Consider the following 19,089-nt stretch of genomic DNA (forward strand, 5'->3'; position numbering starts at 1 on the left):
CTTGAAATTATTTCTTCATCAAAACCTTGGGCCTATAGATTCAGCTCTATTGATCTAGAGAAAACAGTCCCCATATTTCTAAAATGGCAAAGCCAGGTCCCATCATCAACTCCCTCAGCCAACTGATTGACTATCAGTCCACAAAGATGACTGCACTTCTCAGTGGAAGCCATTATGCTATTATGCATCCCCATGACAACCATCCCCTGCTGGGTTCTAGTCCTAGGACAGACAAACAGTCTAGAGCCTTGCCGTGAGTTTGTAGTGAGGTCCTTGGGAAGCTCTGAGGGGTCTCCCAGCATCCATTCTCCTGAGGAGCTCTGCTAGGGAGATTTATTTGGATGAGATGTGGCTTTTCTCATAAAAACCATCTGAAAGGAAACATGGAGAGAGGCATTTCTCAGGTAGACCAAGGATTTTATATGAAAGGTATGTAAGTATGAGAACTTGTTCCATTAACTTCAACCATGTTAGAACAATCCAGAAAATCTTTTGCACCTATTAGGTACAGACTTCAGGCAAAAATTGTGATTGGGAAAACAACCATGCTCAGAATACTCTGGAAAAATCTTCACATCCCCAAGGTGAAGACCTTAGGCAAAACCATGTTTGGAAAATGCATGAGTGGCAGCAACTGTTGGAGAGGGGCCAGAGAGAGAGGGATTTTTCTGAAGACAGAAGAGACTTGGTCTTGTGTAAATTGTTCCAGGTCAGGGCCTGTGTTTGCTGTTTCCTCTGCCTGGAAGACCACCCTCCCATGTCTCCCAGGATTCTGTCAATCAATTCAAGAGTCCCTCTTCAGACAGGGCTTCTTGGCTCCTCCTTCACCTTGAGGAGCCCCTCTCCACCCCAGGTCACTCTATCACATCTTTCTGTTGAAGGGACTTATACCAATTACTATTCTCCAAAATTATCTGATTTTTTTTTTTACTCCTTATTTCTCTGTTTTCTTTTTACTGAGATATAATTCACACACACCTTTTAAGTATACAATCCAGTGGTTTTTAATATACTTACAAAGTTATGCAACCATCACCATTATGTAATTCCAGAGCATTTTCATTACTCTAAGGAGAAACTCTGTGCCCATTAGCAGTCACTCGCCTTCCCTCCCTTCTCCTAGGCTGCAGCAACCACTAATCTACTCTTTGTCTCTATGGATTTGCCTATTTTGGACATTTCACATAAATGAGATGATATAATATGTGGCCTTTTATTTATTTAAAAATTATTATGTAATCTCTGTGCCCAATGTGGGGCTTGAACTCATGACCCAGAGATCAAGAGGCACATGCTCTACTGACAGGCCAGCCTGGTGCCCCTAATACGTGGTCTTTTACTGAGTATAATGTTTTCCAGGTTCATTCATCTTGTAGCATGTATCAATACTGCAGTCCTTTTTATGGCCAAATAATAGTCTCCTGTACAGAGAGAAGACATCTATTTATCAATTGATGTCCGTCAGTTCATGGATATTTGGCTTGCTTCCACTTTGGGGCTATTATGAACAATGTTACTTTTAACGTTTGTGTACACATTTTTGGGTGGACATATGTTTTTATTTCTCTTGGGTATATACCTAGGAGTGGAATTGCTGAGCCAGATGGTAACTCCATGTTTAACTCTGAGGAATTTTCTGAAGATGTTACCAAAACAACTGCAACATTTTACATTCCCACTAGTGATGTATAAGTGTTCCAGTTTCATCACATCTTTACCAACACTTGTTATTATCCACTTTTTTGAGTAGTCATCCTAGTAGGTATAAAATGGTATCCCATTGTGATTTTCATTTGCATTTCCCTAATGATGCATCTCCCTAATGATGATTGAGTACATTTTAGTGTGTCTATTGGCCATTTGTATGTCTTTGTTTATCAGATTATTTGTGCATTTTTAAAATTGGGTAATTTGTCTGGGACGCCTGGGTGGCTCAGCTGGTTAAGCATCTGCCTTCGGCTCAGGTCATGATCTCAGGGTCCTGGGATCCAGCCCCACATCAGGCTCCCTGCTAGGTGGTGAGCCTGCTTCTCCCTCTCCCTCTGCCTGCCACTCCCCTGCTTGTGTTCTCTCTCTCTCTCCCTCTGTCAAATAAAAGAATAAATTATTTTTAAAAATGGGGTAATTTGTTCTTTGTTGTTGTTGTTGAATTAAAAGAGTTCTTCACATATTCTGGATACAAGTCCTTTATTGGATATAAGATTTATAAATATTTTCTCCCATTCTGTGGATTGCCTTTTCTCTTTCTTGATGGTATCCTTCAAAATACAGAAGTTTTTCATGTCTGTGCAGTCTGACTTGTCTATTTTTTCTTTTGTTGCTGTGTTTCTGGTAGTATCTAAGAAACCATTTCCTGATCCCAGTTCATGAAATTTTACCCTATGTTAACTCCTAAGGGTTTTATAGTTTTAGCTCTTACATTTAAGACTTTGATCCATTTTGAGTTACTTTATAATGTTAGATAGGGATCTAGCTGTATTCTTTTGCATGTGGCTATCCCGTTGTCCCAGCACCATTTATTGAAGTCTGTCTTTCCCCAGTGAATGGTCTTGGCACCCTTGTTGAAAAATCAATTGACCATAGAAGCATGGATTTATTTTTGAATTCTCAATCTGTTCCATTGACTGATAAACCTATCCTTATGCCAGTACTACAAGTCTTCATAGCCTGATTTGGTGGGGATGGGAGACACAGTGGGAAAACACAGGAAATCTGAGGAGAATTCCAGGGAGTTGCCAGAGAAGTCAGTGGTAAGACCACCTGAGGCCTGACAATCAAAAAGTCCCCCACCTCCCCAAAAAATCCTGGGCCCCTCATGTGGAGAGTCAGTTTATAATAAAGCCCATAAGTTTATGGGTCTAGAGTTGATAATAAGCACCTTGGGGAGACCTTCAGAGGCCTTAAATGATAGGGCATCTCCAAGATCAAAACTGGAAGCACAGGCTTGGATAGTCAATGGGAAGTTGCAGTTGGTTTCAGAAGGTCTAATTAGTTTATTAGTGAGCCTACAGCAAAAAATAAGATCAGAGAGGAGGACTTGGGGATCTTCAAGTTGGTGGCATCTCCAGTCCTGCCCAGGGAGGGAGCCCAGGGGGCTGCCGGGGGATTTAGGGCCACGATGAGCCTGGGTCTCCAGGCCTGGCAGGGATTGAAGCTAAGCCACAGTGACAGAGGCCCCTGCTGCCTTCTACTTCCCAGGACTGTGACAATTAGGGGTCAGAAACACCCTTGGAACACCCTGTTACATGCTTCCCATGTGCTGACACCAGCTCCTCACTGTGGCCTAGGACTCCTTCCAAGATGTGGTCTTGCCTGCAAGTCCAGGCTCATCGTCTACTTTATTCCCCTCCTTCTCCACCCTTCAGCCAAATTGACCTCCTTTAGTTCCTGGATACAAAAGGCTTGGCCCTGTTAGTCCTAGCCTTCTCCATAGTTCCGTGTGGTGGGTCTCTAGTGTGCCAGCCGGTGTCTGAGAGGCATCATGGTCTGAAGTTATGAACACAGACTGTGGCCCAGAAGGCCTGGTTTGAACCCCCAGCTCTGCCACTTAATAACTATGAACCTCTCTGTGCCTGTGTATCCTCCCTGTAAAGTGGGATTGTTGAGAGTTAATATGAGCTTTATTATTATTATTTTTTAAAGATTTTATTTATTTGACAGAGAGAGACACAGCATGAGAGGGAACACAAGCAGGGGGAGTGGGAGAGGGAGAAGCAGGCTTCCCGCAGAGCAGGGAGCCTGATGCGGGGCTTGATCCCAGGACCCCGGGATCATGACCTGAGCTGAAGGCAGACGCTTAACGACTGAGCCACCCAGGTGCCCCTTAATATGAGCTTTAAATAGTGCCTGGCACCTGGAGAGTTCTGCAATGGTTATAGTCATGATTATCATATTGTTCTAATGAGGCTCAAAGAGATCAAGGTCTGCCCAATCTCTCAGAGCTGGCCTTCAAAGATGTTCTTCCAGTATACCCTGTTGTGTCATAAAATATCCCCATCTAACCACTGAAGTTTTCTGCATTATAAATCCCATGATTTTGTGTACTCTGTTCTACTACTACTGTTTCTGTAGGTTAAATTTACCCTTGTAAGACCAAATGAAGGGATTGTGGGGTTAGAAGACTGAAAAGGCATATTGGCACATCCTTGTTAACAAGCAGTTTACATTCTAGTAATGTAATAGGAGTAAAAAGTAGCCTTAGGGCACCTGGGTGGCTCAGTCAGTAAGCATCTGCCTTCGGCTCAGGTCATAATCCCAGGGTCCTGGGATCCAGCCCCACATCAGGCTTCCTGCTCTGCGGGGAGCCTGCTTCTCCCTTTCCCACTCCCCCTGCTTTGTTCCCTCTCTCACTGTGTCTCTCTCTGTCAAAAAAAAAAAAAAAAAGTAGCTTTAACACAGGTCTGAGTGTGACAAGTATGGCGAGTTCCTTGAGGAGAGCAGTATCAACAATCATAAAAAATAGGGCGCCTGGGTGGCTCAGTCGGTTGGGCATCTGCCTTGGGCTGGGGTCATGGTCTGGGAGTCCTGGGATCCGCGGCGGGCTCCCCGCTCAGCGGGGAGTCTGCTTCTCCCTCTGACCCTCTCCCCTCTTATACTCTCTCTCAAATAAAGAAAAAATTTTTTTAAAGATTTTATTTATTTATTTGAAACAGAGAGAATGAGAGGGAGGAGGGTCAGAGGGAGAAGCAGACCCCCTGCCGAGCAGGGAGCCCGATGCGGGACTCGATCCCGGGACTCCGGGATCATGACCTGAGCCGAAGGCAGTCGCTTAACCAACTGAGCCACCCAGGCGCCCCTCAAATAAAGAAATTTTTTTAAAAATTAAACAAAACAAGACAAAACAAACAATCATAAAAAATATAACCAGGGTGCCTGGGTGGCTCAGCCATTTAAGCATCTGACTTCAGCTTAGGTCATGATCCCAGGGTCTTGGATCCCGAACCCTCCTTCGGCGCACACTCCGCCCCCCCCCCCCCATCGGAGAGTCTGCTTCTCCCTTTCCCTCTGCCTCCCCTCTCACTTGTGCTCTCTCTCAAATAAATAAAATAAAATTCTATCTATCTATCTCCAATGTTTTGGGGAGCTCACCACATAACAGGCACTGCACTTTACAATCCTCACAAAATACCTAGGTGAGTATTAGCAGTCCCATTTTACAGATGAGGAACCTAAGGCTCAACAATATTAAACACCTGTCCTAGGTCACATGGTGATTGAGTGACTTGAACTTGATTCTGTCCTCCTCCAAATCACCACTTTGGGGGCGCCTGGGTGGCTCAGTGGGTTAGGCGCCTGTGACTCTTGATTTCCACTCAGGTCACGGTCTCCCGTGGTGATAGCGAGGCCTGCATAGGGTTCTGGGCTGGCAGAGTCTGCTTGCGATTCTCTCTCTCACTCTCCCCATTCAATAAATCGATAAAATCTTTAAAAATAACAAATCACCGCTTTGCACCCGTGGGCCAGGCATTAGAACCGCGCCAGAGAGTAGAAGGAGGATTTAGCAAAAAGGTTTGGGTTCTTGCCTTCTGGGCGGGCGGAAACGGGGCGTGGTGGGGGGAGGCGGGGCACAGCCTCAGGTTCCGCGCTGGCCGGAGGGCGTATAGGCACGTGGCCCTCCGGGCCCCCAGGCTCCACTGCAGTTTGGGACTCCGCATCCCTAGGAGAGCGCCTCTGATTGGCCGGCTCCGTCAGGTGGGTCTCGCGGACCAATCAGCGGCGGCCCGCAGATCCTCGCTGCTGGTGTGGAGTAATAGGGAAAGGCGGTCTTTGTTGGGATGTACCCGGAAAAGGCGGCCAATACCCGGTGATGTCCGGCGTGCCCCACATCCAGCCGGGTACTCCCCTGACCCTCCACGTCACCAGCCTTTCCCCAGCGCCCCCAGAAGGAGACGGGAGTCCACTGTGCCAGCCCTCCTCTTGGGATCTGGATCCCGCCCTCATGATTCCTCCGGCTTTTGTTCATCTTGCTCCTCTTGCTCCTCTGGAGCTCCAACCTTCCGGTCTTCTTGCTCCTTCCTGGCAGCCCACAAACTGTAGTCTCTCTCTTAGGAGAAAAACCTCAATGCTCCTCTAGCCAGACTCTGCCTCTTCTCCCCTCCACTGCCTCTGGCCTCCCTTCCTCATCTCCTCCCTCGTCTTATTGCAGTCTGTCTTCAGGTCACCAACAGCCCCACTTTGACCAAATCTGGTGGCATTTCATTACTTTTGCTGCTGCACTTCTGGGAGCATTTGACTGTTGACCTTTTGGAACTGACAAGGTTCCAGGGACTCCCACTTTTGTCTGTTACCCCTTCTATCAAGCCTTTGTCTATGCATTCACATTGCGGGAATGTCTCCCAATTTCCCTGTCCAGCAAACAAGCCCACTTCGCTGATCATTTACCAGTCTCCCTGAGGGATCTCAACTACTGATCACTGGCATTCCCTAAATGCCAGCAATGCCTGAGTCTTAATCTCTAGATTTGTCTCAGAGCTCCAAATTCATTACCTGCACGTCTTAGGTACCTCGGGCTCAAGGTAGGTCATTCAGTCAATATTTATTAAGCGACGTGCTCATTTATAATATAAATATATAAATATGTGTTGCTGTGTGCCAAAAATTGTCTCCTGTGGCCAGCACACAGTAGATGCCTCATTACTGTGTGGTGATTTTTTAAAAGAATATTTTATTTATTTATTTGACAGAGAGAGACACAGCGAGAGAGGGAACACAAGCAGGGGGAGTGGGAGAGGGAGAAGCAGGCTCCCCGCTGAGCTGGGAGCCCGATGCTGGACTCGATCCCAGGACCCTGGGATCACAACCTGAGTCGAAGGCAGATGCTTAACGACTGAGCCCCCCAGGCGCCCCTGTGTGGTGATTTCATGTAGGAATGAATGTCCGGCATAGTGCCTGGCACAGAGGAGGTGCTCAAAGTTGCCTCATCCCTCGTCCTGGTTCCTCTCTATCCCGGATGGAAACAGTCCCATCGCCTCACCTCCAGTGCAAAAGCCACATCATCGAGCTAAACTTCAGAGAGAGAAAGCCAGAGTGAAAGTTCTCCTGTCCTGTCTAATATTTCACTCCCACGGTAGTCTGATCTGTAGACTCAGCAAAGGCAGCACTGCCCTAGTGATGGGAGCAGGAGCTCTTAGAGGAACCTAGAAGACACTGGAACTTGGCTCTGGTTTGGGTGGAAAGGGGGGGTGAAGAGGACTTTCGTGTTACGCTATTGCCACCGTGTGACTAGCTGGGGAATTACATTCATAGGGGCCGTTCTCGCCCCGGGGAAGGGCTACCTGAGCACAAGTTCTCTGAGCACTGAGAATGTGTCCCCGGCTGCCAGCGTCTTCCTCTGCTGTCCTGGCTCCCACGGGCCTCCAAAGCCAGTGCTGTCACCTGTGGAGGAGGAAGCATCTCACCCCTGGGTTTAGGAACTATCTGTGCTGCTCTGACTCCAAAACTTTTGGGGGCTTCTCAGTGTGGCATTTAAGGCCCTGCAGAGCTGGTGCCCTTGACACCTGCTCTGTGCTTGGAACTCAGGGTGACCTAGCTCTGGACCCGCCCTGAGATGCTATCTCTGCTTTCTTCTCCCTTCCCAGCCACCCACTTCTCCCCGCCCGCCCCTCCCCGCAGGCTTTGTTTGTCTTTCCCCTGATTCAGGAGCCTGAACACACCTCCCCAGTGAGCATGTTAAGTTCCTGGGACAGTATTATTGTGAACAGCAATCTTTTATTGAGCACCTACTGTATGCCCGATGCTGTGCTGGGCCCCTTATGGGCATTTATTCCATATATTCTTCACAAACTGCATAGAGCAGTTTACTATGATAATTCCGATTTTGTAGGAGAGGATGCTGAGGCAGAGAAAGGTAAAGGTAAAGCCAGCCATCAGGTGACAGCCCTGCCTGTAACTGCTAGCCCACCTAGTGTGCTGGAGGAGGCAGACAGACTCTGGCTCAAATCTCATCCCTGCCACTCTCTACTGACTTCCCAACTTTGAGACCACTGTCCTGTCCTGCTCTAAAATGGGATGGCAGGGGCGCCTGGGTGGCTCAGTCGGTTAAGTGTCTGACTCTGGATTTCGGCTGAGGTCATGATCTCAGGGTTGTGAGATCAAGCCCCCAGTCACGCTCCTCATTGACTCCTTCTCCCTCTGCCCTCCCCCCAAATAATAAAATAAAATGGGATGGCAGCTCCCACAATACACTGGTTCTGGCTCTGAGGGGCAGGCAGCATTGGAAACCTAATGCCAGAAGATGAGAAGTTGGGGGCAGGGGGCTGCAGCAGGCAGCCCGAGTTGGTGTGGAGCACACTGGGCTGAGTAGGGGTCCCGTCTGGGAGGCTACAGCCCCAGGCAGCAAGAAATAGGGGCTCAAGGATCCAAGCCCCCATCATCTCCCATCTATGCAACCCCTACTTATTCTCCCTACACCCACTTTAGCCTCTTCAGTGCCTTTCTCTCTTGGGAGCCTCATGTGGGTCTTTCCAAACACACATCTGATCATGTCCTTTGCTGCAGAAAATTTTCTCATTCACCAGGGAATCAACCCCTCATCCCGGATTGTGAGCCATGTGGGGGTCTGTGGCTGCAGCCCTACCAGCTCTGTCAGCTCTGTCATTCTCTCTGATCTCTAGCCCCCTGCCATTTCTTTGAAAGCATTGTAGGCCTTTGCAGATGCTGTTTCCACTGCCTGAAACACTCCTTCCCTCCCCTCTTTGCCTAGTTAATGTCGAGGTGCTGGAAGATCTCCTCCTGGCTGATGGAGAATTTGAGACCTGAAAGAGGAGTAGGAATTTGGAAAACCAGTAGGGAGCAGAAGAGTGTTCTAGGAAGAGAAAACAACCTGTGAAAAGGGCTGGAGATGCAGGGGTCGGAGAGGGGTGGGGGAAGGAGGAAGAGCAGAGGGAGGAAGTTGGTATTGAAACTAACAGGAATGAAGGATGCCTGGGTGGCTCAGTCGGTTGGGCAGCTGCCTTTGCCTCGGGTCATGATCCCAGGGTCCTGGGATCGAGTCCACATCGGGCTCTCTGCTCAGTGGGGAGCCTGCTTCTCCCTCTGCCTGCTCTGCCTGCCACTCTACCTGCTTGTGCTCTCTCCCTATCTCTCTCTCTGACAAATAAATAAATAAAATCTTAAGAAGAAAGAAAGAAAGAAAGAAAGAAAGAAAGAAAGAAAGAAAGAGAGAGAGAGAGACTAATAGGAATGAAGTGTGCCTAAGGCCAGGGCCAAATCCTCAAATGCTTTGTTAAAGAGCCTGGACCCAGGGGCCCCTGGGTGGTTCTGTAGGAAGAGCATGCATCTCTTGGCCTCAGGGTTGTGAGTTTGAGCCCCCACGTTGGGTATAGAGATTACTAAAAAATAAATAAATAAACTTAAAAAAAATGGGGCCCCTGGATGGCTCAGTTGGTTAAGCATCTGCCTTCAGCCCAGATCATGATCTCGGGGTCCTGAGATAGAGCCCTATATCAGTCTCCCTCCTCCCTCCTCTGCTTCTCCCTCTCCCTCTGCCCCTCCCCCCACTCGTGCTCGCTCTCTTTTCTCAAATAAATAAATAAAATCTTTAAAAAATTTTAAAAAAAGGGCGCCTGGGTGGCTCAGTTGGTTAAGCGACTGCTTTCGGCTCAGGTCATGATCCTGGAGTCCCGGGATCGAGTCCCGCATCAGGCTCCCTGCTCGGCGGGGAGCCTGCTTCTCCCTCTGACCCTCCCCCCTCTCATGTGCTCTCTCTCTCTCATTCTCCCTGTCTCAAATAAATAAATAAAATCTTAAAAAAAAAAAAAAAAAAGAGCTTGGACCCAATTCTGAGGGCAGTGGAACGTTTCTGAGCAGGGATAATTACAGTAGTTTTGCCCACCTGGGTATGGTAGCAAGGGGCTTATCAGCACTATTCTGAAAAATACAGCACCCAGAACTGAATGGTCCTCCAGGAATGACCTGATCACCACCAGCAGGGGAAGACATCTCTTCCCAGGATCCCTGGGTGGATAGGGATATCCCAAGGTCCCCCCATCCCCACTCTACATGAGGATGAAGTGGGATGCTGCACTTCTTGTCGCTTCCAGCAGGTGGCACCATCACCCCAGTGTGTCCCCCTCCACTCTAGTCCCTGTGCTGGAGACCCCTCCCAGGGCGTAATTATAAGTCAGAGACCTCAGAGAACGGAAGAGGTGGATGAAGAAAGGAAAGCCAAGGGATGAGGCTGGGGGAGGTTGGGATGCAAGGCATGAGGATGGGGGAGTTAGGGTGGTGGTGTTTCCCTGTTGCTTTTTTTCAGAGTCAAGCACAGCACATTGGTCTTAGATTTTCACCATTATCTGCCCTGCCCACCTCCTTGCCACCCTTCTTCAGGCCCCTAAAACACTCACGTGGACTCCATCTGGTCCCCAATTCTTTGCCTTTTTGCATCTGCAAGTTCTTGACCACCTTCCTGCCCCCATTAGCAAATCCTCTTATTCTACGTCTTAGATCAATTTCCACTTCTCTCCATCCCCTGGCCACCCCCTGGTCCACGCCTGGGGGACTGCAATGCAGCTGTCCAGGATAATGCTGGTCCCAGGTCAGAGAATAAGAGGGGAAGTGGACAGTCCCTCTATGGCCTCATTATTTCTGTCTCATTGGGAGACCATGTGTGTATTTTGGGAGAGCTGTCCCAGTTCCCAGCTCTGTCTCTAGACTCTGCAACAGTCCCCTCACCCATCTCCCACATCTGCATCAGCTATCCCTTGCTTCCTGGTCTCTTCGCTCCCCTAGGGATGAAATCCACAGCCTGCAAGGCTCTCTATAGTGTGGCCTCATCTCGTACAATGTTTTCCCTTACTCTGTGTATGTTCTGCCCAAGTGGCCAGATTAAGATGCCTCAAATTCTCCCCACTCCTGCCTGCTTTCCAGACCTTTGCAGAGACTGTCCCCTCAGCCTGGGATGCTTTTCTTCCTGCTAATCCCAAGGCCAAGTGCTCCCCTCCTTCACCACAAATACCACTTCCCTCATGGAGCCCTTCTCTGAGTGGAGTCAGGATCAGTTACCATTGTAGATGCTCAGAGCTGCAGAAAATTGGCCTGGGGAGTCTGTGTTTAGTCAGCACTTTCCTGGGAGTTGGTTTAATGTCTCTTTCCACCTCTAGATTTTACCTCAGGACAGGAGCCTGTCTTCATCACAGGGTATATCCAATGAGTAGAATGGCACCTGGCCTGTAGTAGGTGCTCAATAAACGTTAGTTGATTTACTGCACCTTCTGGCCAACAATGGGTGCACACACACACTCAGACCTTCTGTCTGGTTAGCTCTTTATTCTTCTCAACCTGAGCACCCAGGTCACCTCCTCTGGAAGTATCACTGACCCTCACTGGGGAGGCTGCTGCTCCTGGGCTTCATTCCTTTGTCTGTGTTTTTAATTCCCTTTGATCCTCATTCCCCACTCTTATCACCCTGCCCCTTAGGCAGTTGTGCTAATGATTTTGTGTGTGTTTTCATAATGTGTGTTTTCTGTGTCATTTCTTTTCGCATGAATTGCTTTATGCGTTAGAGCTCATTCCACTTCTTACCCTTTCCCTTCAGCACTAGGTTTCTGAGGTCCTTCCATGTGGCTGTGTCCATGGGGTCCTCCACACATGTTACAGATCCATCTCCCAGTGATGGACTCCAGATGGTCTACAGTCCTACCCCCAGCCTTCCCGTGTAGTCATTTTTGAGGATTGAGAGTGGGGGGTGTACAATCAGGGCAAAATGGCTAGATCGTAGGGTATGTGTATATATAATTAGCTGAAAGCTCCCAGACAGCTCTGTCCTCCAGTCCAGAAGGGCCCCCCATATTCCTGCCAACACCTGGCATTCTCTAGCTTCCTAACTTTTGTCAGTCTAATAGGTGCAAAATGAGAGCATCTCTTGGACTGACTCTTCTTGAGTGTTAGGATCCTCACATGCTTGTTAACCTCTGTGTATCCTTGTCAGTCAATTACCTTGTCATATGCTCTCTGTATTTGTATTTTGAGGTACGTCTTTTTCTTGTAGGCTGACAGTTCTTTCTTAGTTAGTGGTCCCTTGTCTACCATGCTATCCTCAACATAGTGTGGGGGAATGCTGGTTTATAAGCAGACACCCTGAGATTGTCTTTTTTTTTTTTTTTGAGAGAGAGAATGTGAGAGTGAGCAAGTGAGGGGGGGAGGGCAGAGGGAGAGGGAGAATCTTTATTTTTTTATTTATTTATTTGAGAGAGAGAGCATATGAGTGGGGTGAGGGGCAGAGGGAGAAGCAGGCTCTCCACTGAGCAGGGAACCCAACATGGGGCTTGGTCCCAGGACTCCAGGATCATGACCCGAGCTAAAGGCAAACACTCAACCGACTGAGCCACCCAGTCCCTCCCCCCGTTTTTTTTTTTTTTTTAAGATTTTTTTATTTATTTGACAGAGAGAGAGACAGCAAGAGAGGGAAAACAAGCAGGGGGAGTGGGAGAGGGAGAAGCAGGATCCCCGCTGAGCAGAGAGCCTGATGTGGGTCTCGAGCCCAGGACTCTGGGATCATGACCCGAGCCTAAGACAGATGCTTAACCGACTGAGCCACCCAGGCGCCCCAAGGGAGAGAGAATCTTAAGCAAACTCCATGCCCAGCGAGGAACCAGATGTGGGGCTCAATCTTATGACCCTGAGATCATGACCTGAGCTGAAATCAAGAGTGGGATGCTCAACCAACTGTGCCCCCTAGGTGACCCCCCTGAGCCTGTCCTTTAAGGGCAGTGACAGTCCTGAGGCCTCCCTGGGTTTCCAGCCCCACATCAGGACTGGCCCTAGGTCAGAGGATGGGTTGACCATTCCTCTGTGGATACTGTTGGGCTCATCACTGTGGTCCCCTCAGGAAACTATGTATACATTGCAGGGGCATTGTCTCAGCTCCCAAAGGACTTGGGAGGCCTCTCTGAGATCAGCTTGCCAGTCTGGGATTTGAATTTTGAGTTTGGGAAATTCATTCAATATGTACTCATTCCATGAACATCTATGGAGCACTTACTATGTGAAACACCCCATTGTAGACATTTGAGGTATGGCTGTGGACAGGACAACCCCCTAGCTTCTCAGAGCTCACCTTCTAATGAGGTAGCAACCACTAAAGAATGAACAAATAAGATAATTACAGAAGAAAACAAACAAAGGGCTAAAATATGGAATAACAGAGGGAGGACTTTAGCCAGGGTGGTCAGGAGAGGCCATTCTTAAGAGGTGACCTTTGTTCTGAGAGCCAGCTAGAAGAACCAGGGGACTAGTGTTCCAGGCACAGACCTGCAAGTGCAAAGGCCCTGAGGTTTATGTGAACTTGGTGATGCAAAAAGAGAAAGAGGCTTACTGGGGCTGGAGACTAGATGGAGGAGGGGTAAGTGAGGGGTTTGGGGAGTGTGGGGGGTCAGTTTGGGCTGTGTCTAGTGGGCCTTGCTTCCAGCCTGGGCTGGTGTGTGAAGCAGGGAGGAGGACAGTGTAGCTGTTTAGGAGAGTGCTGGGCCCTAGAAGCTCTGAAACCTGCTCTGGGGCAGCCTGAGGTTTGGGCCAGGCAGCCTTGGAAGCTGTCATGTACACAGAGGGGATACTTTTCTTCTCTGGAATTTTTTTCTTTACAAGAAAATTTTCTATTTTTAATTTTTGTAAACAAGTAATGCACATACCAGATACAAAAATAAAAAGAAACAAAGGTCCTACCTCGCCCACCTCTGCCACCTAGTTTCCCTCCCCAGAAGCAGCCACTGTGACCACTTGCCCACTGTTCCTGAGCAAATGCATCCCTCCAACCTCAGGCACATATTTCACATGGATGTGAACACACTATGCACACTGCTTGTACCTCAGATTTTCCTCTCAGCTATAAGCTGGGGAGAACTCCTCATCCGTGCGCTTAGAGCAGCCCCTTTGTGAAGGCTCTAGAGCTGTCCTGTCAAGACACTGCTCTTTAAATTAACTAAAATAGGACGCCTGGGTGGCTCAGTTGGTTAAGCGACTGCCTTCAGCTCAGGTCATGATCCCAGGGTCCTGGGATTGAGTCCCACATCGGGCTCCCTGCTCTGCAGGGAGCCTGCTTCTCCCTCTCCCACTCCCCCTGCTTGTGTTCTCTCTCTCGCTGTGTCTCTCTCTGTCAAATAAATAAATAAAAATCTTTTAAATAAATAAATAAATAAATTAATTAATTAATTAATTAACTAAAATAGGGGCGCCTGGGTGGCTCAGTCAGTTGAGCGAGCAACTCTTGGTTTTGGCTCGGGTTGTGGTCTCGGGGTCGTGGGATGGACCCTGCATCGGGCTCTCGCCCTCTCTCCCTGCCCCTCCCCCTGCTCGTGTGCACGTTCTCTCTCTCTCTCTCAAAATGGATAGACCTTTTTTTTTTTTTAAGATTTTATTTATTTGACAGAGAGACAGCGAGAGAGGGAAAACAAGCAGGGGGAGTGGTAGAGGGAGAAGCAGGCTCCCCGTTGAGCAGGGAGCCCGATGCAGGGCTCGATCCCAGGACCCTGGGACCATGACCTGAGCTGAAGGCAGACACCTACGACTGAGCCACCCAGGTGCCCCAAAATGGATAGATCTCTAAAAAAATAATAAATGAACTAAAATAAGATAATCAGTTCCTCAGTCACAGGAGCCACATTTGGCTAGTGGCTACTGTCTTGGACAACATAGATCTAGAACATTTCCATCATTGCAGAAAGTTCTGTTGGACACTGCTGCTCTAGGGAATTCCATTCTATCCATCGTTTATTTTTAACCTGTCTTCAGGGGTTGCTTGGAAGGGGCCCACACCCATAGGGGCAGAAGCTCCACTGTGTTGGTGAAGCTCTCCTCGGCATATGCAGTGGGTCCCCCAGCAATAATAATAATCTTGGTCCTCCAGGATCCAAGAGCCATTTCGTTTTAAAGATTCTAGAGCTGTGCTCCTGATACGGGTCACACTGTCTCAGCCCTGCCAGCCCACCCACCTCTTCTGGGCTTCAGTTGTTGAAGGAAAGGGCCTGTCTTGCTGGGAACCACATCGTCATCATTCCAAGTCATTCAGTTATTTGACAAGCCTTAGGGTGGCCTGCTCTGCACTGGGCCTGAGTTCCCAGAAGTGGAGGCTGAGAGACCCCAGCCCTGAGTGGGACAGAAGGAGACATAAGTGGGTCATACTAGTCGTACGTAGAGGCAGAATGCCTCGGCTGCGCTGTGAGGTCAGTGTGGGCTTTCTGGAGGAGGGGATAACTGAGCTGAGTCCTGAAGGGTACGAGGGTGACCTGGAGTTCGAGAGCTGCGAGGAGCCTACAGCCATACTATGTAGGGCCAGTTGGTGAGATCAGTAGGGCCCTGTCAGGCTGGGCCCAAGTACCCACACAAGAACATGAGCCTGGCACTGGGGGGCCCGGAAGGAGCTGGCCTTATGGAATGTGAGCCGCCACCGGGTTGGAGAGGATGTGGGGAAAGGCTGGGTGTGTTCAGCTGTTGGCAATTTCACGCCCCCTCCTCAGCCACTTCTTGGGGACAGGCCCCAGCCGTGGGGCCCAGGTGCCGACAAAGGTCAGATTTCTATAGCAAGAGAATACAAGGAGATTTCCTCCAGAGGAGAGCCCTCTCCCCTCAGAGAGAACTGCAGCTGCCTCAAACACATACTCTGGGATTAGGCTAAATCCTATAGCAGGTGGAGGAGTGGGAGGAGAGACTCCCAGTTAGGGAGCCGGAGTGTGGGAAGGGGTGGGCAGTGGCCAGCCTAGGTGCACACCTGAGTGTGTCTGTACCTGGGAATGGGTCTCTTTATTTTCTTCAGCACTATACTGTGCCTTAGTTCTGCCAGGCGAGGCCCTGGATTTCGGGGGCAGGAACAGTAACTGATAAATTAGATCAAGGGCTATACAAGCAGAAAGAGGGGAGGGAGCATGCAAGAAGACTTAGAAAAATGGGGGCAGTTTCCCCTGGGGAGCAGAGAGAGTGGGTACAAGGGGTTGTTTTTTATTGAAAATCTTTTGTGCCATTGGAATTTTGGTTTAAATTGTTTAAACTGTGGGGGCACCTGGGTGGCTCAGTTGTTAAGCGTCTGCCTTCGGCTCAGGTCATGATCCCAGGGTCCTGGGATTGAGCCCGCATCAGGCTCCCTGCTCAGCAGGAAGCCTGCTTCTCCGTCTCCCACTCCCCCTGTTTGTGTTCCCTCTTTCGCTGTGTCTCTCTCTGTCAAATAAATAAATAAAATCTTAAAAAAAAATGTGTTTAAACTGTGAATGCCTCTTTAAAACCAGGGTTTTCCAGGGGCATCTGGCTGGCTTAGTTGGTAGAACATGTGACTCTTGATCTCGGAGTTGTGAATTCGAGCCCATGTTGGATGTAGAGATTACTTAAAAAAATAAAAATCTTTATTTTTATTTTTTTAAGATTTTACTCTAGGGACGCCTGGGTGGCTCAGATGTTAGGCGTCTGCCTTTGGCTCAGGTCACGATCCCAGGGTCCTGGGATCGAGCCCCTCATCAGGCTCCCTTCTCCGCGGGAAGCCTGCTTCTCCCTCTCCCACTCCCCCTGCTTGCGTTCTCTCTCTAGCTGTCTCTCTCTCTGTCAAATAAATAAAAATTAAAAAAAAAATCTAAAAAAAAATTTAAAAAAAGATTTTACTCTATCCATTTGATAGAGAGTGAGAGAGAAAGAGAGAGAGCATAAGCAGGGGGAGCAGCAGGTAGAGGAAGAGGAAGAAGCAGGCTCCCCACTGAGCAGGGAACCCAACGTGCGGCTCGATCCCAGGGCCCCAGGATCACGACTCGAGCTGAAGGCAGACGCCCAACCAACTGAGACACCCAGGTGCCCCAATAAAAATCTTTTAAAAAATTTTTAAAAAAGGGGCGCCTGGATGGCTCTCTCAATTAAGCGTCCACTCTTGATCTCAGCTCAGGTCTTGATCTCAGGATTGTGAGTTCAAGCCCTGCGTTGGGCTCCACACTGGGCGTGGAGCCTACTTAAAAAAATAAATAAGTAAAATAGGAGCGCCTGGGTGGCTCAGTCAGTTTGTTGTCCAGCTCTTGGTTTCGGCTCAGGTTGTGATCCCAGGGTCCTGGGATTGAGCCCGCATCAGGCTCCCTGCTCACGCTCAAGGTGGAGTCTACTTGAGATTCTCCCTCTCTCTCTCCTTTCCCCTGTGCCCCTCTCCCTGGTCACATGCACGCTCTCTCTCTCTCTCTCAAATAAATAAATAAATAAATAAATAAATAAATAAATAAATAAAATCTTAAACAAAAAAAAAATTAAATAAATAGTAATAAATAAAACCATGGTTTCCAGACCAGCAGCATCTGCATCCCCTGAGAACTTTGTTAGAAATGCAAATTTCCAGGCTTCACCTCAAACCTACTAAATACAAACTTCTGGGATGGAGCCTCGCAATCCAAGCTTTCCAGTGATTCTGATATATGTTCAAGTTTCAGAACTACTGATTAAAAAACTATCAAAGCAGTGTTTGCTTCCTGGTGTTCAGTTTTGGGGAAAGAGACTATTGAGAGCATCTCCTCTCTAGCCTCTGAACAGGGGGGCTCAGCAGGAAGAGGAGGCCTCTTGGAGAAATGAGGTTTGAGTGAGATCTACAGGGTGAGTAGGGTTAGGCCAGGTGACAGTGGGGAAGAGTGTCCCCCAAGAAGCCTGTTCCCTGGGGAAGCAGCCCATGTGAGGTAGCAGGGTTGAAGGCCATAGGGCTGGAGTTCTGTGCTTGGGCGTTGTGAATGTTCATCCACCCCGGTACATGGACATTCTATCAGCCAATGTCTCCTGCTTCATGCAAACCCAGAAGCTTTCCTGGTTCTCAGAACACTGGGCAGTCGGGGCTGTGGGAATGAGTTCTGCACTAGGACAGAGCACTTGGTCCAGAGCACCCAGTCTCCCACTTGCCCCCATGTAACCTTGGGCCAGTCACTTCTTTCTTCTGAGCCTCGGTATCCTCATCTGGGCAACAGGAACAAAAGTGCTTTCCAGGGGCTCCTGGGTGGCTCAGTTGGTTAAGCGACTGCCTTCGGCTCAGGTCATGATCCTGGAGTCCCTGGATCGAGTCCCGCATCGGGCTCCCTGCTCGGCAGGGAGTCTGCTTCTCCCTCTGACCCTCCCCCCTCTCATGTGCTCTCTCTCATTCTCTCTCACAAATAAATAAATAAAATCTTAAAAAAAAAAAAAAGTGCTTTCCAGGAAGGGCTGCCATGAGGAGGGAATGAGATCATGACAACCCGGCCCTGGAGGCCATTCCCTCCTAATCCCTGAGCAACAACAGCCATTGTGGACTGAGCACTTCCAACCATATTCTGAGACATGTCATCATTCCTGTGTTTCAGGCTCAGAGAGGGTAGCTTCAGTCATAGCATCTCCCCCGACCCCCCCCCCCCCCACACACACATTGTGGACAACCTGACCTTCCCTCCCAGGTGCCAATTCCCTCCCAGCATCCTCCTGTTCCCTGACTTGCACTTTCCAGATTGGGGCCGCTATCTATCTGTTGCTCCCACCAGAGCCCTGACTAATACACACACAGCCAGTGAGTGGCCGAGTCCGGAGGTGACCCAGGGCTTTTCTGCAAGCTCCCAAGGCCAGTATCACTGGCTAGGAGGCCACTCAGAACTCTGGCAGACTGAGGGGACCAGGCTCCAGATGCTGCCATGCCCTTCAGAGAGGCTTGGGGGAGGAGGGATGGAGCAGGAAAGCTTGCACAGGGAATTAGCAGCATCTGTCTCATTCTGACTTGGGACGTCAGGAATGTGGCAAGCGTGTGCCTGCCAGGGATGCTGGCAGGGAGGGGGCACAGGGTGGGTAGCTGAGCTCCTCCTGGCCCCTGAGACCTACCAGGCACCATCTGCCCCTGTCACTCTGAGTGACCTGACTCTGGTCTCCAATTTGCACAGGACCTGCCAGGAACCTGGACTTGGGGGAACTGGGTGGGGGGTCAACTCAGCTCCTTCCTTAGTCCCCCATCCTTGTGACTTTGGGCCTGTCACATCCCATTTCTCCGTCATTAAATTGGGAAGACTGATCTTTGTTCTGGTGAGGCTGTGGTGAGACACAGTAGTGGGTGGCCGAGCCTAGCTCAGCTGTGGGCTCACAGTGGGCAAGTGGAAAAACGGGAGTTCTCATTCGTCACCCCCTATCTTTATACAC

This window comes from Mirounga angustirostris, unplaced genomic scaffold (genome assembly GCF_029215605.1).
Source record: "Mirounga angustirostris isolate CCGP_5_RB_7025 unplaced genomic scaffold, mMirAng1.0.hap1 SCAF_7, whole genome shotgun sequence".
Taxonomy (NCBI): Eukaryota; Metazoa; Chordata; class Mammalia; order Carnivora; family Phocidae; genus Mirounga; species Mirounga angustirostris.